The sequence below is a fragment of the Talpa occidentalis genome, unplaced genomic scaffold (assembly GCF_014898055.3).
Source record: "Talpa occidentalis isolate TD23 unplaced genomic scaffold, MPIMG_talOcc4v2.1 talOcc4.9, whole genome shotgun sequence".
Taxonomy (NCBI): Eukaryota; Metazoa; Chordata; class Mammalia; order Eulipotyphla; family Talpidae; genus Talpa; species Talpa occidentalis.
The window spans coordinates 91148328-91174696 of record NW_023605305.1 but is presented as its reverse complement, the minus strand read 5'-3'; the positions used below and the strand labels follow the sequence as shown (position 1 = coordinate 91174696).

The following is a 26369-nucleotide window of genomic DNA, read 5'->3' as shown; positions in this document are numbered from 1 at the left end:
TTCTGTGGAGTCCATGCAGGTGGAGCTAAACATGACTTAGGTCTCTCATACCAGACTCTATGGATAAAATGTGTGGGGCACATGAAAAGGTGGAGGAGGAGTAGATATTTGCCCACTATTACTGCCTGACAAATTCTAAAATAAATTAAAACAAATCATCTTTCTAATAGGCTCTAGAGTGACACAGAGAACAAAGTTTTATCTGGTATTTTTAAAAAAGTACCTACCCCAATTCCCATTTACTTACTTAGATATCGTTTTCACATCAAATTACTCTTATCACATTAAGCTTTTAGTGGAGCACAATACCTGACCTGCCCTGGGAATCCAAAAACTGCTTATTGAAAGAATTTTAAAAATAAAAGACTTAAATATATGTTCCTGCGCTTTGTCTATGTTCTTTCTAAGTAATACTGACTGGATGTAATGTGAACATAACCATATACTGATACATTTGGAACAGTTTAGAAAAATCGTTGCAGTTAAGATTACAGAGTGTGTTGTGATAAGTTCTCTAATAACAACTATGAATTTAGCTATAAAGACATTTACTTTTTGGATTGGTCATATGTATAGACAGAACTATCCTTAATGGTCTGTTTCATCCTTAGGAATGATCTAAGGACCTAACTTGACTAATTCTGACATTCAAAATGAAATTCTGAAGTGGTGCCTTTTTTTTCTTATTGTGTTATAAATATAGCATGCAGCTTATACAATTTTGTGAAATGGTTATTTTACATTATGGGGTTTCTTCTAACCTTTGTCAAAATGATTTCTACTTAATGATATATTTCTTTCTTCACATATGCCCTTAATTAAAGTAGGAGAAATGTCAAAAACATTGAGTATCAGTTAAATTCTAAGCAATAATAAAAATGACATTTAAACATAAGCCTTTTACAAAAGAATCCTCCACAGAATAGTACTCTCGAAAAATTTTAAGTCAACATATTATTGTCAGTATCAATTTGTTTTTATCTTATGAATAAAAACAGTCTCCAATTTGAGTCCTTGCCTACTAATAGGTAGATTGAAGACTGGGGAAACTTAAATGAAGAAAACAAATGATATTCCTTTGAACCAAATTCATAAATAAATTCTTTATTTTACATTCTGTGACTTCCTTTTATATAACTTAAAAATAAGTACTTTACCAAGATCATACTAACAGAAGTGTATTGTAAAAAAAAAATTGCTAGTATTTTCTAATAGGCTTGAGCCTATATAGCTGAATAATTTAACCACCAGAACACTAAAATAGACTGTCCTTTGAAAGCTGAGTTCCAGACTTTTATAGATCTGTGTCACATTCCAGAAACCATAAACCAATGCAATGATAAGAACAACAGAGATGAACAAACTAGCATCATGTCTGTATTACAATAACCTGTGGCCGACTACATTTCAGATAGGAATAGCAATGAGCAGTTTCCACTGGGGATTTAAACACACAGCAAGGAGAGCAAAGCCTCCTCTGAAAAAAAAAAATGCAGCCAAGGCCTGAAAAGTCTAAACTTTCAAAGAAACCATCTCTTTGCTCCCAAATCACGCACTCACATTTTCCCCAAGACAGATGCGGTATCTTTAGCACCCATCACCAATATTCTGGCGGGAGTCACACAGTGGTGATGAGATGAGGAATGCAGTCAATTGTTCCATCAGAGTCAAAGATCAATTCATATTGTCCAGGGGAAAAAAAATCTTTACTGGGGAAAATGGATTTTATTTGAACTTTAGCTGTATATTTGGTCTTGATTTCTCGTTATGAAACTTACATGAAAAGAGTTAAAACACCTGCTCTCTCTTTTTACCCACAGTGCTGACAAAAAACACATAACTGAACTTTTTTTCTGACAATTCTTTTTGTCTAAAAGGGAGCTAATTCTACACCTACAGGTGGACCAAATAACTTCCTTTAGCAAAAATGAAGGAACTTTATTGTAAACTGTTTCCAAGACACTTCATTTTTCACCATTAAGAATTCATTTTAAAAAGGCAGCAATAATTCAAGCTCAGAATCACATTGTAGTATACAATACATTAAGTAGACTAGAATAGTAACATAAATTTTAGGGAAACAGTTTATACCACTTCAACTTTATGAATTTTTTTGGAAGCAGAAGCAAGAATATTCAGCACAGTTAAAATAACTATGGTAAATATTAGTTTATCTTTGTTGGGTAGAGAAAACAACCCAAACTAATAAAAAAAAATATGTTACTGATAGTACAAAATCCCAATCAATATGAATGTCCCTTTTATAAAGCAAAATAGGAACAAGTAGTACTAAGAAATACTTTGACAAAGCTATTCCTTGCTCTTACCACGTAACAATGATAAAATGACTGTTGCTTTAAAAAACATTTTAGGTGGGGTATTACCTAGTTAGCAAATATATCACATTTTGCGAAATACTGTTATGTCCTCTTCCATTAAGATATCAAAGATACCTACTTCCCTCTCCCCCCAAAAAAATGTTCTTCTAATCTCCCCTGCAGGTTGTGAATTTGCTGTCTGTACTATGAGTGCAGAATGGAAGGCTTATCCCTGTGAATACATCAGAACTACTAGAAACTAGTAAGTCAAAAATTAAACTGTTGCTCCACACAAAGTAATGAGAGACAAAAACATATGCCTTTGAAATAGCCCCATTTTGAGCTAGAAGTTTGATGTAAATTTTGCTTCTTTCAGTCTGACTTTCAGGTTAAGTTTGAGATCTCAAGTGAGGAAGGATGAAAAGGCCCTTGGCAATGACCTTGACCATATTTCACCAAAAATCCTTTCTCAGTATTGGTTTGCACACAACAGAGAACAACGGGAAGCTTGCCAATATAGGTTTTCCTTAAAAACACACAAGTAGCTCAAAGTTCTTTTCAACTACAAAATAAAAAAAAGCAATTAATTTTAAGAAACTTTTGGTAGCTCCAGCATAATAAACAACCTCATAATGCAGAGAAAACTCCACTCTTAACAAAATGAAAATAGAAAACCTAACAATAAGGACTTGACTGTCAAGTCCATGAAGCAACAGTCTCTGAGCCCTGTCTCTCTATATAGCCTTCTCCTCCCTAAGTAAGATACCTTCTCCCTACAATGCCAGGTGCTAAGCTTTTGAAAATGCTGAAATTCAACACAAACATCAATTGAAAGTACGCTAATTTACTGACAAGCTTTTCAAGAGGACATTATCATTTTGAGATATTAACCTGAGATCAACACCAGGTACAAAAAGTTAAAAGGAGCCTAGATAAGAATAAAAAACTTAATAGCAATAAAACCAACAAACAACAAACACTATACCACACAGAATTACAAAGCAATTACAAAGCCAAATAAGTAGTAATCTAATCAAGCATTACATTCTCTTTCTCTCTCTCTCTCTCTCTCTCTATATATATATATATATATATATATATTTATATATATGTATGTATATGTTTAAATTTTTACATAAATTCTCAGATCTTTTCAGAAGTTGCTAGGAAAGTGTAAGTGGGGTAGGTGGGTAAAAACCAACCTTAGAAGGAGAGAGTAAGTGCATTAAATAAATGGACTCTTAGTCTTCACATCTAGTGAAGATGCTGAAACTGAAGCTAAATGTATGTTCCATAAATAAATTTATGCTCTGAATAAATTACATTGACAATTAGAAACCCTGCTCCCTGGGCTGAGCAAAATGAGTTCTTAGTGCCTGGTCAGTTCTCTGTATGTGCCCTTGTGTGTGGAATATGCCAGAGAAATAATGTAGTTGCTCAGCATGAGGTATATTGCTTTCTGCTTTTGGTCCTAGAATGAGAAACCATGATGCTTTAGGAGACTTGGGTGCTTAGGAGGGTAGTTTACTCTATGAATTTATTTTGTTCAGTACCTAGGCAAACAACTGCTTCCTTCAAGAAAATTATGATCCAAATGAACAGAAGTTGGCTTTCCCCTCTCAACTGGATCAACATAGTAAAAGGAAGGGTCCATAAAAATATTTTAAAGTAACAACATTGCCATTTTGACACACCCATCAGTAAGCTGAGCTTTCATTCTAAATAAGTGATCTACAAAAGAATAAATTAGCTTTATAGCTCAGAAATCCTGTCCATCCTGTCCACAGTTTCAAGAAAAGCTTTTAGTGAACACAGGCAATCCAGAACAGGTGGATCTGCATGGAGTAAGCTTTCTTCTATATAAAAGAGGGTCTGACTCGGAGTTAATTTATAGTTTGTTTTGTCCTTCAGTCTTGAACAGACTACTATTTTATGCTGTTCTCCAATATCAGTTAAGTTTATACTAAAATAAAGTTGAATAGTATAATTGCAAACATACTCTTTGCACACAGGTAACTTGCTGCTCCCCATTGTGGCAACCACAAAGCAGAAGCAGGCTTCCTTAAATAAAATTATTTTACTGCTGTGAAGTGCAGTGTCTCTGAGTATTCCTGAACTGGATAGCCTCCTCTGAGCCTGGAGAGCAGAGCTCCTCTAGATGATAATGCGGGTAGTGAAATGGCAACCTGCTCTGCCCCACAATATCCCTACTGCCATTATTCTACTTCATTTTCCCATGGCTTAGCAGAAATTTCACAACTATAAACTGATTTCTCTTTAAACTGCTGATTTGCCTTTACTTACTGACCCTTCAGTTTTTCTACTCAACTGGAACTGAAAACTTAGGAGGAAAAGAGCAAAACAAATGAAACTGCTAAGAACCTTCCAAAAAAACTTAAATGCTATGAATACATTAAAGATCTGATGTATATTAATTTTAAAATAATATTTAAAACAGATCCTGGAAGCAAGAGTTACAGAGTCAGTTCTATTTTTAAGAAAAGAATTAGAGTTCAATTTGCATGCATTATGCTGGCTATTTTAAATAATTTTATTCCCTGTGTATGCAGAAACTGCCCTCCCCTCCCCAATTGACAAGATGCCACTTCAAGTAAGATCTAAGAGAGCTGGGTTGGGATTAGAAATTGCTGTACCTCTCAGTTTTAAATAAAACAATACCAGCTCTCTGCCTCCTTCTCCATAGTCCTCAATTTGTTATTAAGTAAATTTAGCAATAGCTTAATCACTGGAGAAGAGGACAGTATGTGATGCACTAAACCACTTATATGTTTATTATCTTTGCAAGCGACATGAGTAGCGGTGTCTATTACTGCCTCTTGCTAATCGGCAGCAATGTGATGCAAAACAGCATTTTTAAGAATTTCTCTTTTGGAATGCAAATGATCCTCCCTCCAATTTTGAATATTTTAGCCAGCATGTACCATACAGTAGTTCTGGAATCACTGGCATCTGTCATGCTGTCAAGCTGAGTCAAAATGCATTGTAATCCTGGAGAACGATAACCTTAAACATCAATGCAACGTTAAAATGCATCCTAAAAAAAAAAATCCCTATAATTGCGATGAACATTAGAGAGAAACCGGCAGTCCTTCTGCAGGGAAATAACACTCTGCTCTACCAATCTTTCCCCTCCCCCTTGAAACTCATGCAACTAATGATGACCTCCCGAAGTGCCGAATTTAAATGTTCCAGCATTCATCTGAGGATGGAGAAAAAAAAAAAAAATACACAGAAAATCACGAAACAAGTTGCAAACTGCACAAACGCAAGGAGAGAAAAAGAACTGCAGCTGATTCAGGAGCGATTGCAGAATGAGGAGCAACAGAAAGGAAACAAGGAAGAAAGAAAAGGGGGAAAAAAAAGCCTTAAGCATTAAAGAGTAAGAAGTGAAAAACATTTACCAGCGGCTCGGTCAGTAGCTTCGCTCCCTGACACCATCTACATAGAGAGATAACTTAGCCTAGAGTCTTCGGTCCCAGCTCGCTTTGGAGCAAAATTCCTTCACTTCGAGGGGGCAACACACACCCTCAAGAAAGAGAGAGAGAGGGAAAAGAAGGGGGAAAAATAATCCCAAAGACCAAGACAGGCTTCCCCCTCCTCCCTCTTACCCGCCCCCCGGACTCCCCAAACGGTGCTCGCTTCTGCACAGTTCTGCCGGCTGTGCCGCTGAGCTGCTGCTGCCGCTGCCGAGGTTGCCGTGGCGGCTGCTGCTGCTGCTGCTGGGGCTGCTGCTGCTGCTACTTCGGAAAGGATTAGGAGGACGCCCAAGCACGACCTGAGCCTGCGAGCCACCCAGGACCAATGTGCAACCTGCTCTGGAATCAAACCCATAACACACGCACGCACACCCAGTGGCTCCTGCACGCGAGCCCTCGCGCGCGCACAAGCTCCCGCCCGCGCGCCGCACAGCACACACGCGCGCACACACATGCACGCACGCGCGCGCGCACATGCACACACACAAATACACACACACACACACACACACAGAGCGCCGCGCAACACCCGCCAGCCAGCGCAGCCTTTGAATGGAGAGTGCGATCCAATCCCCGGGCCCGAGAGCGCGCACAGGCCGCGGCCGCTGGGGCTGGGTGGTGGCGTTGGGACTGCAGCTGCTGGAGCTGCGTGGTTTGGGGCTAAGGAGGGGTTCACCCCTACCATAGAGGGGCACTAAGGGCGCAGCCCCTTTGTCTGCCGAGAAAACCCAACCTTGAGGCTCTGCGTTTCCAAGACCAAGCACTGAGCGTTCAAACCGCGGGCTGTGCGGAGTTCAGTTCTGCCCTGGGGATGGTCAGGGGAGGCTCGGTTCCCTGACGGCACCCACCTAGGGTTCAGCTATGCGAAACCCGTAACCCCAAGCACCGCAGCTGCACCCGGGTCTCTTACACACAGGGGAGCGCCGCAAGTCGGCGCGTGCTGCGGACGACCGGAGCCTGGCTTGGCTTGCGAGCATGCCCAGTGCTTGGCTGGAACCTCAGATCGCGCCTTTCAGGGTTAGAAAGGCAAAGAGGGGCGGAGCCGAGTTCGGTGGCTTTGAGAGGGAAGCAGAGGTTCCAGAACCCTCAGCCCCCAAATGACCAGCCTCACCTAGACTGCTCAGTGGCCCTCAAACTGCCCCGGAGGGTGGGGTGTTGGGGACCACAGGCTTCCAGACCTCAGAGAGGGTTGCTTTTCTCCCTCCATAAAGAGAATTTTATAAAGAAGCCATTCCAGGCCCAGGAAAGGTTAATTCAGTAATAGGGCAATTGACAGAAAATCTAACAGGGCCTGGTGGTTGTAAGTAACAGCTAGCAACTATTGTTTACTTACCCCGCGATGTGCTATTACGATCCCCATGAATTACCTGAATTATTTTACCAGCTGCCGGTCAATTATAGCCATTTGCATTTGGAAACCTGAAGCCAGTAATCTGACACTGAGTTACAGAAGATGGAAAGCACAGATGAGGTACAGAAGTTAGGAACTCTAGACATTTCCAGCAAATTAAGCTTTGATGGATGTCTGGGTGCTAATATCCTCTCTCTCCTTCAAACTATACCTGGCCTGTCTTTAGGAACCTACAAATATTTTACCAATGTCCTAAAACTGATACTATTAATAATAGTTATCTCCTGACCACTACTCTGGATTCTCCTTTTATTAAATGATGCATATTTAACATCATAATCATTAAAATAGCACTTATTCCCATTTTGCACATGAGGAGACTAAAACAGAGTCCCTGCTCACTTCCCCAAGGTGATAGGATCTAAATAAGGAGAGCATGGTTTGTTCAACAAGGTTCATGTTGTTTGTACTAAATCATGTGTCTTCCTTAATTGCATCCTGAATAAAGCCATGAGATGAACGCATAGCAGTTACTTTTTATTTCATTCAACAAACTGGTATTGATTTCCTACTAACATTCACTCGTTCAACAAATATTTACTAAGCACGTCCTTCCTTAAAGGTACTGTCTTAGAGGTAACAGAAGATGACAAAGCCCCGCCCCCATATTCTTTCATTTCACAGTCCAGTAAGACAGCTACATATGTTTATGATCTGATGGTAAGGGTTTACTAGCAATACATTTCCCTCCCCTGCTAATATAGCAAACTCCAATTTGTCATTCAGCTATCTAGTCCTGTATCACCTCTTCAAGGAAGCCATCAGTGATTTCTCTAGCTGAGTCAAATTCCCCTTATTATAAGCATTCAAAGAATCATGCAACTTTCCTTTATCAATGAAATTGTAGTTCCAATTTTCCATTTGTGTTATGATTTAGCTAGTCTGTGTCTTGCCAATACATGCAGGCCTCTAGACATTAAGCTCCAAGGGGAAAAGAAAGTCTCTATTTCATTCCATTATACTGATAGACAAACTCATTCTCACCATCTCTTTCTTACATACACATACACACACACACACACAACCCTTGGGATAGACAGGATAATTTGAAGGGTAGAAACTGATATTTATCTCCATTTAAAGATGAGTAAAATGAAACAGGTAACTCATCTAAGGTCTCAACATGAGGATTAGAGGCACAGAAGGACTCCAATACAGGACTCCTGACGTTAAATAAAGTTCACATGACTAGCCTTCAGGCTCTGCTGCTCTCTGTTTAATCAGTAGCAAGTGGCCAGTAACCAATGCAAAGTCAGGTAGATAGAGTGCTGGAGACAGCAATATGGGGACATAGAAGTAATTCACTGTAGTAAAAAGAAAAAAAGCATCAGTAGGGTAATAGTAATCCACAGGCATCTTGCTCAGAAATTTTCATTTTAACTTTAACAACAATAATTCTAGCTAAGTATTGTTTCAATTCTACAGATGAGAAAATCAGAGGCTCTCCAACAAACAGAAATCTACTAGACTACAAACTCCAGGGGGAAATTAATGTCTATATGTTGTTTTTGTTCCCCATAATATCTGGCAGACATTAATTAATCTCTTTCTCTCTGTCACACACACACACACACACACACACACACAAGCAACTTGCCCAATATTTTATAGCAAAGTAGTCACAGAGCTGGGATTTGAACCTAAATCACCTGGGCCTAACTTCAGAGATCCAGGGGACACTGGAATTGGGGGTTGCTGTGGGTTTGGATTTCAACTAAGGTCTAGAGCTTGAGGATATATACTTGTCCACCTGCTGGTGCTTTTTCTTTCTCTATACATTTTACAGGGAATCTGAGATTCTGAGACTAAAAGTCACTTGATCAAGGTCACAGTCAGTGTGATAATGCAGATCTTGGTTTTAAACCCAGGCCTCTCTCACTACAGATTTGTAGTACAGAATGTCATGAGTAGCAGATTTTTGCCAAGATTTTCAGAGATTCCTGGCTGGCATGATGTGTGTGCATATGTGTGTGTGTGGTGGTGGGGGGGGGTTTCCTCACTCAGGAGGAAATACTGCAGGAACCCAAGCAAATCTGGGGCACTACCCTTCCCACCTGTTACCAGTTCTCTGGTTCCACCTGTGTTTAGCCCCCTGTTCTTGTGCCTTTTTCAAGCCTCACCTAAAACCCAATGCTTCACTGCCTGCCTCTCTTCTCATTTGCAGTAGCAGCAGCAGCAGTAACTACAAACCACAAGAAAGTAAAAATTTCATTTTGTACAGTTCTGCTTCTCTTTGGGGCATGCTCAGTAATATGAAGAGGCTTTGGTTACAAATAGGAAGATTTTGTTTAACACCTTTCCATTTGGGGGTATTACCTCAGAATGGGATATCAGTGCATAGCCCTTTACAGAGATTCCTAATCTGTCAGAATTTTTACTAGTGGATAACAGCGAGATGCTTAGATATGGGAAAACATCTCACTCCCATACATTCTCCATCCTATCTCTAGTATTCATCTCCCTGTTCTGTCCTCTCAGTAGGTGTACCTGAAAACATCCACAAATTGTATCCCTCTATTTACATACCTCACAGCTATAGACATATATATCCAGTCATAAATACACTCTAGTCCTTGACTGTGGATTTGTCGTCTGCAATTGTTTGACTATTAATATGCTGTACACTAATATTATTAATAAAGTGGATGGTTACTAAGAAAATGTTAAATATTCAACCCTATTTTCAATCCCCCCAAGAATAAATTGACTGCCTAGGGAATGGTTCAGAAGGCAGAAAGCTCTCTCAGATTCTCCACAACCTCTTCCTCTGTGTATGTAGGGCTGATTTTTGGCACAAATGCAGAATTTCAAGTCATGATAAGAATAAACCATTAAGAAAATCATGAAGGAAATCTTCAAGAAAAACTGAAAAAACTTGAAACATTCGTAAATGTTTCTGTGGTGGTACCCAGGATATACATTTTTAATCTTTTTTTAAAATCACTTAATAATTCCAGTGTTGAATACATTAATATAGATTGTCACAGTTGCTTCCTGTAGCAACTCTCTGAGTTAGGTAAAGTGAGCCTCCCCTTCTTCATAGATGGAGAAACAGAGGCTTTGATGGAACAAAACATTTAAAGCCACACAACTAGGGAGTAACTGAGCCAGGAGGCAAGGTCAATCTGTGAAGTGATTGTGTCCTGCTCCTTGAACTTGGGACATCTCTTTGCATGTGAAGCTGGATGTGGGGAGGGTGGGGCAAGGGTGACCTGTTTGCACAGTACTTCATGTCTAGTAATATTGCTATCCTCAACGAAAAAAAAGGATGAAATCTTGCATTTGTGGCAGCATGGATGAAGCAATAGGGGGTTAAGTGGAATAAGTCAGATGGAGACTGGCAAATACCATATGATTTTACTCACATGTGAATGATAAAGAAAGCAAATGAACAAATAAAACAAAACACTTAGATTTTAAGAACAGAAAGGTGGTTTTATGAGTGGGGAAGAGGCCTGGGTTTAGATGGGTGAAATTATTAAGAGGTTCAACTATATGATGGAGAGTGGAAATTAGACTTTTGGTGATGAAAATAATGTAGAATTCAGAGATGTCAACAAATAATGCGGCACACCTGTAACCTACATAATAATTTAAACCAATGTTCCATCAACAAATTGTTTTAATAACACTATTTACCAAGAAAATAACTCAGTGTAGGTAGTCTCTCTGGAGGAACGTTTCTTTATCTGGCAAATTAGAAAACTGATGTATATGGCACTTGGTGGGAGGGACCAGTCAAAATGAATTCACTGCAGCAAAGGCTTCTGAGTTCCCTCTGACAAGCCTTTATTCCTGTTGCTTTTAAATAGCATTTCCTTGTAGTTTTCAAACATTTCCCAGATTATTCATTCTCAACAGACATCTTCCTCACTTTTCCTAGGTCCCTTTCCAGGGTATGTACTGGCGGAGTTTCCCTGTCCTCAGGATGGAAGACGTAGAAGTCAAGACAAAGCCAGCTTTGTAAAATCACTGAAGTTCTCCATGTGTAAAACATCCTTTGGAAAATTCAGTAGTTCCTACAACCTCCTGTATTTGGAGAGAGGTCATGAGAGGCCCCTGTGAATGTGATCTCTGCTCTAGCACTGTGTAGCTCACTCAGGTGCCAGAGTCTGCGTTTTTGTATGGCACACCTTGTAGTGAAAATGAAAACCCATGACAGTCTTGGTTCTATAACTTAAGGACAGAGATTATATCTTGTACAGTAATCATTCACCTTTCCAGAAATCAGCCAGATAAAAGAAATAACAGCTGAGCAGCTCCCATAGATGTAATAGTATCTAAATTTAAATTCTGAAAACCCCTTGTACAGTGGCTTAGAGCCTACGTACTTTAATGTATGCGGTATTTTAATAGGTCTGAGCTTACCAACCCAGAGGGAATTAGAAAACAAGAGGTAAACTGTTCTTGTTAGAAAATTAATAATAACCAGAAATATAGAAACTGATAACCAGAGAATAAAGGAGAAAAATTTGACTTTTGCATACAATATCTGAAAGGTTGAATTTAATGTGCAGGTAAACCTCTAAATGCACATTTCAATAGAGTTTCAGTGCATTTTCACAGACTACAATAGTGTAGACAAGCAAATGATGCTAATGATGCTAATGAATCCATGCTGGATTAGCATGTGATGTCAGAAAAGTAAGCCTATCACTTCAGGCTCTCCAAGCTGTGGCCAAGGAGGGGCCTGAGTAGTTCTTCCAAACCAACAGCTTTTAAAGTACTTGATTAGCAATGACTAACTGGAATGGGCTCCCAAAAGGAATCTGAAAATCCTGTCTATGTAATCAACACATTTCTGAGTGCTGAAACTGGTTAATGATGGCTGTTAATGGTGGGAACCCATGCAAGGTGGTATGTATCATTCACTCCCCAGACAGACAGTCCTCTAGATTATGTTCTCTAAATGTATTTCTCCAGTTAAGCTTTAGTCAAAATCAGTGATTCCAATACAGCCATAATTTTCTTTGTTCATGCCCCCCCAGCACACATCTGATCTTCAGTCCATCTCCAGGAACACGTCCTCCCTCATCATTTCCATAAGTCAGATCCTCTTTTAATACCCCACTGTAGCATTATCTATTCCCCCAAATTCCCCAATGCCCCAGCCAGAAATCCTCTCCCCTTCTTCTGAAGGCACCTCATTGTAGGTGTACATCATAGCTCCCTTATTAAAATTCTTTATGTTCTTGCTTTCTCTTTCCTGCTGGACGACTAACTTCTTGAATGCAATAACCCTATCTGGATCATCTTTGAATCCATCACCGTGATTCACACAAAGTCTTGCACTTAATAAAATGTATGCTATAGGAATATATAAATAAATGAATGGCGGATGCTCAATATTTGTTGAATTAATGAACATAAGATTATTAATACTACTCTCCTGCTATGTCACAAAGAGATTAAGTTGCATTTTGTGTGCTAGAGAACAGAGCTAATGTGGTGGAGGCTTGTGAGGAGCAAGACTTTAAGGGTATGGCAACAAAGATCCAGTTCTCTGGGGGCTTCCAGACCAGCAGAACAGACAGACAATAGATGGATATAACAGATGATATTGATAGCTGAGACCAAACAGGAATTATTTTTGTCTTGACTTTGCTACAGGTCAATAAAAAGCTGGTAAGCACAGATTACATAATTTTATATAATATTTTAATGCATTTAAAATCAAGGGCCAGCATTCTAAAAGAACATTGTATTTGTGAGTGTGTGTGTCAGTGTGTGTGTGTCCATGTGCCTATGTTTTCACAGACTCCTGCTTGTTAGGATGCACAGAATAAGAGGAGAATGCAGAGTCCACAAAATTTCTTGAGAAGTTTCAAAAAGGAAGCTTGCGATGATTCCCTTAGGACTAAAGAGAAAACATCGTTGAATAAATAATACCTTTCAAGAGCCTTAATACATTGTAAAGAGCATTTTCACTGATTGGTAGAAATTCTTTTTGATTAATTAATTAGTTAATGTTTTCAAAGCACTTTGAAGATGGAAAACATTTGGTGAGGGCTACATAATTGTTATTTTTCTTATGTATCTCAGTTTTCCACATTCCAAGGTTTGCTTTTCACCCAGGTTGCTCACCTAGTCCACATATCCTCACAGAGGCATGGTGTGGAATATTCTTAGAGAAAAGAGACAGAGAGATAGGTTGCCAGTGGGCAAGGAATAAAAAAAAAATGACTCTGAAAATGTATTTTACAGTTATTTTTGAGATATAATCATATGAGAATGGAGGGGGCATGCAAAGAACCCCAAGGGCCTTGTACCATGACTTCATGAACACCTGCTTGTTTCAAGAAAAACAACTATATACTAAGTGCTGACTATTTTCTAGTATTGCCAAGTACTTTGCATATGTTATTTAATTTTCTTCTTAAAACAACTGTTTGGGATACCATTGTTATAAGCATTTCACAGATAAAGAAGTTTAGGACTAGAAATGTGAGGCCACTCAGCAAGATCATAAGCAGCATGTAAGTGACATACCCCAGTACATGGACGTCATGAGGCATGGAAGGCCAGAAGGGGAAAATAAGAAGGCAAAAGTCAGAGAAATTCCAACTAAATACTACCCTTACAATGCAGGATGACCCACTAGTACGTTAATAGAAAATAAATGAGGCCAACAGGCCCTACTGGTGAAACTAATTCCAATGGCAAAGGTGATTTAGCTTCATTTCCAAAGTAAAGATCTATATTTAAGACTCAGGGGAACACCTGACATTCTGCCCACAGACCCAGACCCCTAAATCCTCATTACCATCAAATGACATGGCAACACAGTGAGAATGAAGTCCTAGGTCATGAACCTCCAATTTCCCTTTGACTAAAAGCAACTGTCATATTATTTCTTTAAAAGCTTCTTGATAGAGTGAAAGGGCAAGGGCTTTAGATGTTAGCTTTGAATCATCTTGGCCCCTTCATAGCTGTGTGACCTTGGTCCTCATTACTTAACATCTCTGAACCTCAATCATCACATTTATAAAATAAGGGCAAAAAAGCAACCCTCTCAGATTTGTAGTGAGCATTATTTGTGACCTTACATGGAAAGCAAGTAACAGTGCCTAGAATATAGTAGGTGCTTCATTAAAAAAAATAATTCTAATAGTCTTTCTTCCTCCATCTCTTCTTTCCTCTCAAGCAGCTTATACTGCCTGACCTGTTGAAAGACCTGCCCACAAGCCCAAAAATGGAAAGAGTAAAGAAATGCCATGAGAATCCACTGTGTGGTACAGCTGTGTCTTCCACAGGAATTTAAAAGTCAAGGAGAGGAAAAGGTGTGGTCTGGAATGAGAAAAATTATTCTGACAACAGGTTACTGTTAAAAGGATTAGAACACAGCAAGGCAGGTGTGTGCAATTCACTGGCCTTACTGGCTGCAGTGTTCTCCTTAATGCTGATGTAATTAATAAAGTTCTTTTCAGATTAATTATAAAGATGCTAAGGTCTTAGAAACGGGGTGGGGAGGGAGGGAGGCTTACAGTAGAGCCTACCCTTACCCTCTCCATCCACTAGCTGGAATCTCAGACAAGTTATGTGACCTCTTTAAGACGCAGCTTTCCTCCTCAAAGAAATGGTGACTGACACTTGGTTGGGCTGTTGTGAGTAGAAAATGAGCTAACACAGCAAAGGGTGTGCAACAGTTCCTAAGAGTCAGCGGTGGTACCGAGCACGGTATAAACATCAGCTCTCTCCAGGAGGAGAGATGGTGCTTCAAATAAGCCTTCCTAGTGGGGCAGGGAGGAGGGAGGTAGGAGCTGAGGGATGGCATCAATACCAAGAAAGATCTTTCTTACAGTGTGCAATTCTGTTAAGGAGCAGCAAAAAAGGTTCAGAAGCTGCTCTCATTTGTACGTGCTTTTGAGAGGTCTCAGGAACCTTCGCCACCGCGGTGGTCCCCTCACACACTCCAGGCTCAGAGAGGCGCAGTCCCTCCTGCACCAGCTCAAATAGGTGATATTGAATGGGCTGGAATTTGATTTTCTATTTTTTTTCTTTTTCTTCCCAAAAGCCTTTGAAAGGTTCACAGCCATCAACAAACATGCTCAGAGAAGTAACAGGTTAAGGACAGGTTAGAGCTCTGCCCACAAATCTGTGAGGAGTTGAATTATAATAAGAAGTCTGTACTCAATACCTCTTCCCGACCTTATTTCTGGTAAGGAGACAACCTCTCTGGCAGGGCTTCCAAATGTACTGGGAAGTGCCCCGTGATTATATCAGATATTTGGAGCAGCGGAATGCCTTCCATTGCACAATGAAGTCTGAGAAATAAGAACTCAGGTTAGTGTTTTTGGTTCTGAGATGAAAAGGCCTATGCCATTTCCTGCCAGCCCAAATTCCACCCCCACCCCAATCAGGAACACTTCAAAGATATTGGAATAGGAAAGGTTGCCAACTAATTGTCAGAGAGGATTAGTATTATCAGTGACCAAACTGTGAGCCTTTGGTCTTCTGGCAAGCCAAGGGGAGAGAGAAGCCAGCTCCAAAATGCAATTTCTATGGAAAACAGAGAAGTAGCCCTTATCCTAGGGTACCCAGACTTAGGCAGCATTTAGCACCTCATGAGTAGACCTATTCTTAGAACAGACTAGATACAGGGGCACTGCCCTCACATTCTATGAAAAAGACCAAACAAGGTAAAGACAAGCAATAAACAAAGTAGCCATTAATGGATTTAGATTAGGAAATGTAATTACTCCATTCCTACCCTCAATCTTATCCCAAAAGGGTTCCAAGCCTCCTTAGAGAGCTCTAACAGCCTAGGGCACAGCTATGGTCCTAGGAAAGAAAAAAGGGAAGAGAGAAACTAAAGGCAACAATCTATTCCCAAGCCACGTTGCAGCCTAAGCCTGAGAGAAGATTGTGAGGAAGCAGGACAAGGCTCTAACAAGGAACTATGTGTCACTCCACTCCAGAATGTTAAGGCGAATGGTAGGAAACTGCAGCACAAATTGATTTGATAACCTAGCAGGGGGGAAAGCAGAGGAAGCAAGAGACTACAGGAAAATTCGTGTTGACAGTATTTCCTCACCAAGGATCTCTTCTTATGAAGTGTGTTTCCTCCTGATAAGACAAAATTCTATCCCTGAGTTTATTTCTTAAAATCTCTTTATCTTACAGATTTCATCATGCCATCTCTTTCTTAAACACCTTCAGTGGCTCCCTATTGCCCTTAAAAATGAGGACACCGCATGCTTTGCCCTTGACCATTTATTTTAAACCTACTGTCAAGTACTGTCTCCACTTCCCTGCCATAGACCCATATTTAATCACACAGACACACTGTCTTTATATAAATAAATCCTTCTCTGTGCCTGAGCATATTTAGCTTCTTCCCCTTTCAATATACCCCTTTATTTCTCTACATTTTATTCTTCAAAGATTTGCTTAATAGAAAAACATTTTGAAATAGTCTAGATTTCATCAGGGAGGATGCAGTTTTCTTCCTTTGGTATTTCTTTATCACCTCTTATGTTGTTCTATATTCAGCTATGTTTTTACTATATACTTTCTGATATTATAATAATGGTCTTACTTCATATCACCTTGCTAGACTGTTGAATTATTTGAGAGCTTGGGTACATGTCTTATTTATATTGTGAATGCCTGTCAACAGAGCACAATCCATCATTTTTCTCCAAATGAAAAAGACTTGGGTATTCATAGTTTAAATACCGTTTTACTTTGCCTACTTGCTGAGGTCATGTGGGCATGACTAAAGCAAATACCACCATCTGGTGGTCACATATACAAATTGCAATGTAAAAGACACCTGTAAATTTTGGAAATTTCTATCTGCAGGTTTGATTTTTTTTTTTAAATTGTCTACAAGTGTTACTAGCATAGTAAACCCACAAGAAATAAAAAGCTATATACACCAACATTACCTCAATAATGATTTTTCAAATAATTTTCAAATATAAAAAATAAAATGACCATATTCTAAATTGAAAAAAAATAATGTCTGTCTACATTAAGAGGTATCACCTTATGACCAGTTTGGTAATATGTTATTATATTGATTATTAACATATTTCTTTAAAGCTCTAATGCATTCAATTATTACTTCTCTAGTTATTTTCCATTTGCCTACTGACATAGGTTAAATACATGTAGATTATTTTAATTATCTCTTTATAAAGTTGATTTTTGAAAGTCTATTCATAATACAATATCCTTTAATAAAAACCTTGCATTTGTTCCTTTAGCAAATGACCTAGTATCTGCAAAGGTATGTATTAAGCACTGAATTACACAATATTTTCTCTTAGATTGAAAGAACATAATGTCAATGCAGTTACCCAGCATTTAGTCAACCAACCTTTTCTATAAATTTGCTTATTTTTTCACCTAAAGTGGTTGCTACCCCTTTACTGATGATTTTTAAACACGCTGGCTGGTACTGATACTAAAAAAACTAATAACTATGAAAAAATTATGTTCAGTATGGTTTCAAAATTAAGTATTTTCAGCCAGTACAACATATAATGGTGAAATTTCCCAAGAATTCATAGTAACTCTTCTCATTCATAATAGTTTATAAAATACAGTACCATGTTCTATGATCACACAGAAAATTTATGGCACAATCACTCTAGTTCCACTGCTGGACTCACATAAATGTCTTTCTTATATGGGAAGCATTCTGTTCTTGTTCCCCTATAGCGTGTTCTAATATTGGGAGGGGTGTGTGTTATGGGTGAAATAACAAAGATGTTCAGCACACACTGGCTGCCAGTCAGAACAAGATGTAGCCTATACCTCTATTGAGATACATAATGTAGCCCCAACTTAGGCTGCTGAAGGAGATAAGAATTCCTTAAAATAAAAAAATGTGTTTTGAAGATAAGAACTTGCCTACTGAATTGCACCCTGGTCTGAGTTTCGTTGTGCACTTGTGAGTTGAGCAATTCACAGGGAGCCCTGGGTGAGAGCCTCAACAACTCTCGCTTCTCAGTTTCTCTAATCTCTTCTGCAAATCCTCTGAAAACTATCATCAGAATCCATTCCTGAACATATCAATTTTACTTGGAAATTTACTTGCCCTCATGTACAGAGCAAATTGTAACTGCGTATTGCAGGAATCAAATTTTCTCCCTACATTCTCACACCCATGCAACACATGCGCAATGCTTTTCACCTACTGGCACTTAGTGCCTCTTGTCAATCACCAAATAGACCTGTGGCTTTCCCTTCTTCATTGTGTTGATATTAGTGCTTTTCAAACCAGAATGTACCTACAAATCACCTAGAGATGCTAATTCTGTTTCATGGAATCCAGGTCAGAAACTGAGGTTCCACATTTCCTACAAACTCCAAGGTGATACCAGTAACATTGGTTCCAGGATAACCACTTGAGTATCAAGTAATTTATTCCATATCACAAGATGCCCACCCACTCACAACTACATGCCTTGGTACTTCTGACCTTTCAGATACTCATTCTTGACAAATTAACTTTGAATCTTTCCCCTTCTTAATACTTTTCCTACTCTCTCTAAACCAGTGTTTTCTAAGTTATTTGCACATTATAATCACCTGAGAAACTTTTAAAATTCTATTCATACCAGTGCATACTAGGTGGATTAAACTAAAATTGCTAGGGTTGGGACAAAAGCATTGCTTTAAGAAAAGAAAACCATAAACCTGATCAGGTAATTGCAACCTGTAGCCAAGGTTGAGAACCACTGCTTATGGATGGAAATGACTTCTGTCCTTTCAATATCCTTAACTGTTTACCTGTTATTGAATTTAAATTTACTTTTAATTATTCTTGTCTATATAAATGTCCTTGTTCCCCTACCAGGATACAAACTTCTTGAAGATAGGCTGTTTGCCATCTTTAAGAAAGGGTTGTTGAGGAAAAGTCCTTGAGTTCAATTCCAGATCTATCATGTTCTATCTTGGGCTTAATTTTAAAGCTATCTCTATGCCTCAATTTTCTTCCCCATATATTGGAAATAATAATAGCAGGTGCATCATCAGGTACGGTTAATGAGAACTAAGATGAAGTATATAAAAGACCACGTGCTGGCCCACTACATCTACTCAACAAATGCTAATCATTATTATTATTAATTGGCCTTCCTCATCTGTTTCACATTGTATAAAATAGCAGTAAGTAGTCAATAATCATCTGCTGGAAGAGTAAGTAAATAAATGATGGGGAATAAATCATATTTAATTGCTCCAAAATAAGCCCAGAGTACCAAACTTCTACCCAAAAAAGTTCAAGTTAATGAATGCTATCTATTTATTAGTGCTTGTAGATATCTGTATGAAGACTGGCCCTGGTGATTCAAAATCTAAAAAAAGTAAATGTTCTCTTCATAATGGCAGAGATTTTACCAATGAAAATAATTACTATGTCTCAAAAAAATTTTTGAAACACTGTCAGTAGCATATGCCCACAAAAACTCAGTAAACCTATTAACATAAATTGAATGTTGCATTGAAAATACTCTCCTGGAGAAAACCTTTAAAACCCAGCCCAAATCTCAGTAAGAACTAAGTTTCAAATCTTTAAAATGTGTGAATGAACTGTCTTTTCATAATGAAACGTCTCGCCCTCCATAGGAAAGGCATTGTCCTAGCCACCAGAAGTAAAAGCAGCCCAGCTTTATAATCATTCTTATGCCAACAGAACATTTCAACACCATTGAGCAGTAAAGTAGGTAGGTCACCGAAGATGCAAGACTTAATACATAATGTGATGGAACAGGTGAAGTCTGTTTATTACCAGTGTGAAAAGAGGTCTTTTGTTGGAATCCATTCTGGTGCAATGAAAAGCTTCTGTTATGTTTATTGATTACACCCTGAGTATTAAGGTAGAGGTGACTTGATCTGCCCAGAAAGGTAGTTGGATGCCATTGTGTGCCTTTCATTTTGGCAAGACCAGATAATCAGTCAGAAATTCAAGTTTAAACTCTAAACAAAATATTCGATATCCTTACAACCCACAAGAATAAAATCAAGCAGAAAAAGAGATGTCTTAAGTAACTCATATCTGAGATCTCTGGGGCAGCCATTTTAGTCCAGGACACAGTGGATCTTTGCCCGAATGTTGCTACAATAATCCCTGACTCCACTTTCTTCCACAGAGTCAATATCTTTTTTAAACTCCTAATTTCTCCTGCTAGTGTAACACTTAAAACCCTTCAATGACCTGTTCTTATACTTTGAATAAACTCCAGATTCCTGGGGGATCTTATAAGGCTTCAGATGGTCCAGCTGCTTCTATATATCTGACCTCCTCCCACCACCCATCCTCCATTTTGAATTGTCACTGTCTCTTCTCCTCCAGGTGATATGGGGTTCAGTCCGCTATATAAAATCACCTTTTTGCACTTTGCTGGAGCTCTTTCCTTGCATTTTGCAGATCTTTCCTCTCATTTAGTCCTCCACCAAATGCTCACTATCCCATTACCCTCTTTCATTTTCTTAGCAGCAGTCATCATCATCTGCAACTTTTTATTGTTTTATTTGTTTACTTGTTTAGCATCTGTTTTCACAGGAGTTTGCTCACCATTAAAGACTCTTGGCCTCAAGTAACATTTGATGCATTGTAGGAATTGAATATAGAGATTTGTTTAAATAAATGAATATATTTAGCAATTTGTCCACTGTCATAAAAATTACTTTGGCATATAATATCCAGTGATATTAGAGTTTTGTCCCAAAACACAGACCTCTCTTTCTCAATGATATAATTTTCAGAGAAATTTCCTAAGTGGGAATGATTTTTGCTTTGGTACCACTATTGTATATTACATAAATTATCTTATGAGAATTGAAAAAAAAATGAAGAAAACAAAAAAGCTCCATGACCAATTCGTATCCATTAGTACATGTTAAAGTTATCATGTACTGCATAGACTTTTGCGACTGGGCTTTTTCATTTACCCTAATATATTCAAAGTTCATCTGCATTGTAACAGTTGTTATTTTTACTTCATTTCTCTCTCTTTGTATCTTTTAATGAATAAAGCTATATCGAATGGATATACCACAATTACTTGTAGATTTATCAACTGAGGGATTGGGCTGTTTACCTTTTGGGCTATTATGAATAATGCTGCCATTAACATGCATGTGCAACTTTTGTGTGGGTATATATTTCATTTATCTTAGGTTTGTATCTGGAAGTGGAATTGCCGAGTCACATGATAACTCCATGTTTACTTTTTATGAGGAACTGTTTTCTAAAGTGATTCCACCAATTTAAATTTCTATAAACAATGTAAAAGGATTTCAATTCCTTACATCATCATTTATTTGTTACTATCTCCCTGCTACCCCCCTCCATTATATGCATCCTTGAGCACCTGACGTGATATTACATTGCAGTTTTGATTTGCATTTCCTTAGTAATTACTGGTGTTGAGTACATATTCATGTGTTCATTGGTCACATGTACATATTTTTGGGAAAAAATGTTCATCTTTTCCCCATAATTTAATGTGATTATTTTTCTTTCTTTTTTGAGTTTTTAAATTTCTTTATATATACTGGATACAAGCATTAGATACCTAGTTTGCAAGTATTTCTCTCACTCTAAGGTTATTTTACTCTCATTTGTGTCCTGTGCAGTACAAAAGTTTTTAATTTTGATGATGTCTGACATTTCTATTTGTTGTTTATATTTGTCAAATCTAAAAAGAAATCACTGCTTAACCTGAGGACACAGAGATTTACTGCTACATTTTCTTATAGGATATTTAGAGTTTTGCCTTTTACATCTGCATCTATGATTATTTTTTTTAAAGATTTACTTTTTTAAACAAGAACTGGGGTATAGGCCAGAGGCATGGGAGGGTGAGAGGATTCACCAGAGACAGAGCAGGGAGCAGAACAGGCGGACTGACTGAAATACACTGCTGAGGGGAGCAGCGGGAACGACAGGAGAGGTCTGCTGCTCCATGTAGGTATCTCCCTGGCCAGCTGGGAATCAAACCCATGCTGCAGAGGCTGTGGACAGCTTCCCAGAGCTGCACTTAACCCACTGCACCACCAGGGAGGCCTATATGATGAATCTTGAGTTAATGGTTTTGTGTATGGTGTGAGATAGGGGTCCAACTTCACTATTTTATATGTAAATCTTCAGTTGTGCTAGTACTGTTTGCTAAAAAGGTAATTCTTCCCCCATTAAATTGTCTTGTCACACTTAAAGAAAATCAATTAATCATAAATGTAAGGATTTATTTCTAGAATCTCAATTCTATTCCATTGATCTGTCTGTCTGTTCTCAGGCTATCACTGCACTTTTTGTTTAGACTCTTGGAACTTTATAGTAAGTTTTGAAATCACAGGTGTGAGTTCTTCAACTTTCATGTTACAAAATTATTTTTGAATGTTGAGTTCCTTGTATTTCTACATGATCTTTTCTATCAGTTTGCTGATTTCTGCCAAAAACTTAGCTGGAATTTTCACAGAGACTGTGCTGGACCTATAGAACAATTTGAGAAATACCATCTGAATAATATTAAGTCTTCTGGCCCATGACCACTGGCTGTCTTTCCATTTATTTAGGTTTTCTTTAATTTTTTTCTACAGTTTTATAGTTTTCAGTGTACATCTATTCCAAATAATTTTATTTTTCTTCAAGCTATTGTGAATAAGATGGCTGTCTTAATTTCATCTCTATAGATATATACAAAATGTATTATATTAAACATAAAAAAAATTGGGCATACAAGAAAATATAGCACATAGCTGATTCTATGAAAATTCATATAATCGCAAGTATTATTTTCATTTTTAACTTTTACCATTGTACTCCTGTAATAGCTTAAGAAAATTAGACAATAACAACTAGAAAAGTTAAATGAGGAACATTTCTCCCAGAGGCAGTAAACCACATGTTTAAAGATGATACTAAAAATGATAAGGGTACAGCTCTTTTCTCCCCTTTGTTTAGATGGCATTCTGTCATATTAGGGCCTGATACACAAAAATTTCCTTATAGGCTTTATGAATTAGAAAAGGGAAGAGATTTTTAAAAATTAGAGCAAATCTGGGCCTCCCTGTTTGTGCAAGGGGTTAAGTCTCAGCACTATGAAGGTATTGGCAGCCACTGATACATGAGTTTGATCCCCAACCAGGGAGCTAACCCTCAGCAGACTTCTCCGGTCTTGCTGGCTGCTCCCCTCAACAGTGTATTTCATTAGATCTGCCTGTTCTGCTCCCCACTCTGTCTCTGGTGAATGCTCTCACCCCCACACCTCTGGCCTTCTCCCCAGCTCTTGTATGCATAAGTACATAAGTCTTTAAAAAATAAAATAAAAATTAGAGCAAATCTTACAATGTAAAAACTGATGTAAACTTGTAAGTATAAATTAAGACAGTCCTATGTGAAGTAAAGGGCACTGTTGTATACACTGTGATTAGTGATGTTATTCATTATCATATTTGTGTTTAATGATACTGTTACCCCCCAACATTCCTGATATTCTACCAACCGAAATATTGTACTTTAAAAGCTTTAAAATATTAGCACAACCTACTCAAGATTTTTAATTTTAATTATTTACCCTTGATACTTTTTAAACATTCAAATCAAAATATAGTTGCAAAATTAGGCTGCTAGCAGAGTTCTGCCCTTTCTGGTCATTGTTTAACACCCTTTTTTCATTCCCCCTCAACTCATGAAAGGAGAGCCAGGTGTGTTGGGGATATACAGCTGTGTTATTTCTTGAAACAGCTGGTGCCAACTTGTCAAAAGAAAAGCTCTCCTTTCCAAATATGTGCAAGCTCTGGGTAAGTAGATATAATGTAAGCTATGTACCCTCTGCTATTGATTCCACTCATTGACAGCTGAGGTGTTTAATATATCCATCCTCTTTGTAATGCCATTTTAAAACTCTTTGAAGATTAGGAAGGCTGTTTGTCTCAAAGGTATTCTTCAGAGACCAAAGGCCAACTAGCCTTGTAGTTCTGAGGGCTCTGACAGAAACCTAAGTGAAGAAAATGGAGCAGGGAAACCAGTAGATATGTTCTAACCCTGCCACAAATAATGATTTTTAAAAAGCCCCAGAAGAATGTGCTTTGCTACTTTACGTAATGCTATAATTCTTTAACTCATGTAATATAACTGGTGAAAGTTTATTTATTCATTTATTTCTGCTGCAGGCAAAAACTGGATAAATGCTTACAATAGCAGGTTAGCAGGTGTTTCAGCTAGCCATTAGTACCTCCTTGATGTACAGTAACTTGCTTGTCTGATTCCAGCCCACATGCAAATTGTCAATGCCTTTGGTGATTTGCAGAAAATGAAAAAACGACCAAAATTGTGTACTATAGTATTAGATCAATAGAGAATTTGGTACGTTCATGCTTGGCTAATTAGTTTACAACAGATTATGCTGTATGCATAATATACATAGTACATATCAAGAATTTCTTAATCAGTTTTACCACCACTCACCTTCTCATTTATTTATTTATTTGAAAAAAATATTCTGGGATAATATTCAACCACCTCACTAAATGCACCCTGTGCTAATAAATTTTAGATACTTCCTCAGCACTTCATTTTTATTATTTTATGTAATATACCTTCAGGCTACTAAGCACATCTATAGGTTTCTTTCTCTCCATGATATGTCGTCCTGTGTGCTTAGCAGCTCATTGAACTGAACTGATGTAAATGAGGCTTGAAATGTTAAACACAACTTGTAATATCAAAGGTTTTCATATCAAATAATTTTGCTCGGAGAGAATCCTAGGGAGATTAAGGATGCGCAGGGTGTCTAAAATGTCCACCAGTTACATGAAATATCCCAGCAGTAGATGGATAATTACCAGCTCACACTAGGAATACAAAGAAAACAGTCAGTTTATCCTGTCCATGTAAACAGACTGGGGAGTTTTTCTGGGAATTAGGTCCATATAAAACTCACTGAATACAGAACCAAAAATAACTGCAGACATGTGTCTGATAGAAGCTTTTATGATCGGGCCTTGAGGTAGTATTTTCCTTACAACTATAGTCGCAACAATTTTCTAAGCCCAGCTGAGAAGCAAAATGTGTAAGGCTGAGCTTTCAAACTAGCCTCTGTCAACTTATCTCAAAACCCTGTGAAATAAGTTTTTCATAACCTGTAATGCTAAACTGATTTTCAGGGTATGTTTATACTGCTGTTTTGCACTCTGTGAGGAAGAATTACTGACTTTGGGTACTGGGGAAGGTAGTGAGACCACATGTCATCCAAACAGACTTGAAATGAAGGTTTCCTAAACCAACGCAATGGGGTTTCCTAGTTAGTGAGAGCCAAGCTGGAATAATGCACCTGAAATTCACTACCAAACAAGGCGCTGCTGGAGACAAAGATGTAGCGTTAAGATACAGAATGCGGTTGTCTAACTGCCAGCAATTTATAGGGTAATTCTGCTCCCCAGGGAACATTTTGAGCATATTTTTTGATTTTCACAACTTAGAGTGAGTGGGAGGGTGGGTGCTACTGGCATCACAGAAGTCAAGGATGCTGCTAAGAACTTTCCATCCCAAATGCAAATACAGCTGAGTTTGGAAAACCCTAGCATAGGGTATTCAGGCAAATACCTCAATGATGCAGAATAAGTAGAGATTGGGACTAAAGTGTCCAAATAATTACCTTCAAGTCTCCACTTGGCTATGTCAATGGAGGCTTGGTCTGAGACCACAAATAAAGATGCCTTTGCTAGAGTTAATCAGTATAAACATCCAAAGGCTACAGAGGTTCCTTCAGAGTGCAGGCTAGAGCAGCCAATCAATTGTATCTGGTTTTAATCCATCATGAGGGGCAATCATTCCCACAGGAACAGACACTCTGAGGTGACGCTTTAGAGGACTAATGTTACAGCAAGGGACATGCTAATTCATTGGTGTTATAACCTCATTCCTGCAAGTACCATTATTTAGTTAAGGTTTATAAAGTGTTGTGAAGACAGAAAATGCTATATAAATGCTAAGTATCATTATTATTGTTATCATCTTTCTCAGGAACTGCTTTTGTGAGTGATGTTACGGTATAAAAACACAGAGACATCACTTCGTACCCATTTGTAGTTTGGAGGAGAGGTTACTATAATGAGTAATTCACATTGTGTCATCTCCTTTGCACTCTGAGTTAAAACAAATTAAATAAAGCTTAATTAGAGAGT

The 26369-nt window shown here is 38.2% G+C and overlaps 1 protein-coding gene across 5 annotated transcripts in view; it reads right to left on the bottom strand.

The window, feature by feature from the left end:
* The window catches only part of TENM2 (teneurin transmembrane protein 2), a 3493894-nt gene that overhangs the window by 1187329 nt on the left and 2280196 nt on the right, over positions 1–26369 (bottom strand). Inside the window, exon 1 of one of the 5 annotated variants that reach the window (XM_054691586.1) lies at positions 6664–6713. The exons of 3 other annotated variants lie outside the window; for them this stretch is intronic. The gene's annotated coding sequence lies outside the window, so the exon portion shown is untranslated. Of the gene's footprint in view, positions 1–5740; positions 5920–6663; positions 6714–26369 lie in introns of those variants that run through there. One more of the 5 variants, XM_054691587.1, reaches the window with a different exon arrangement.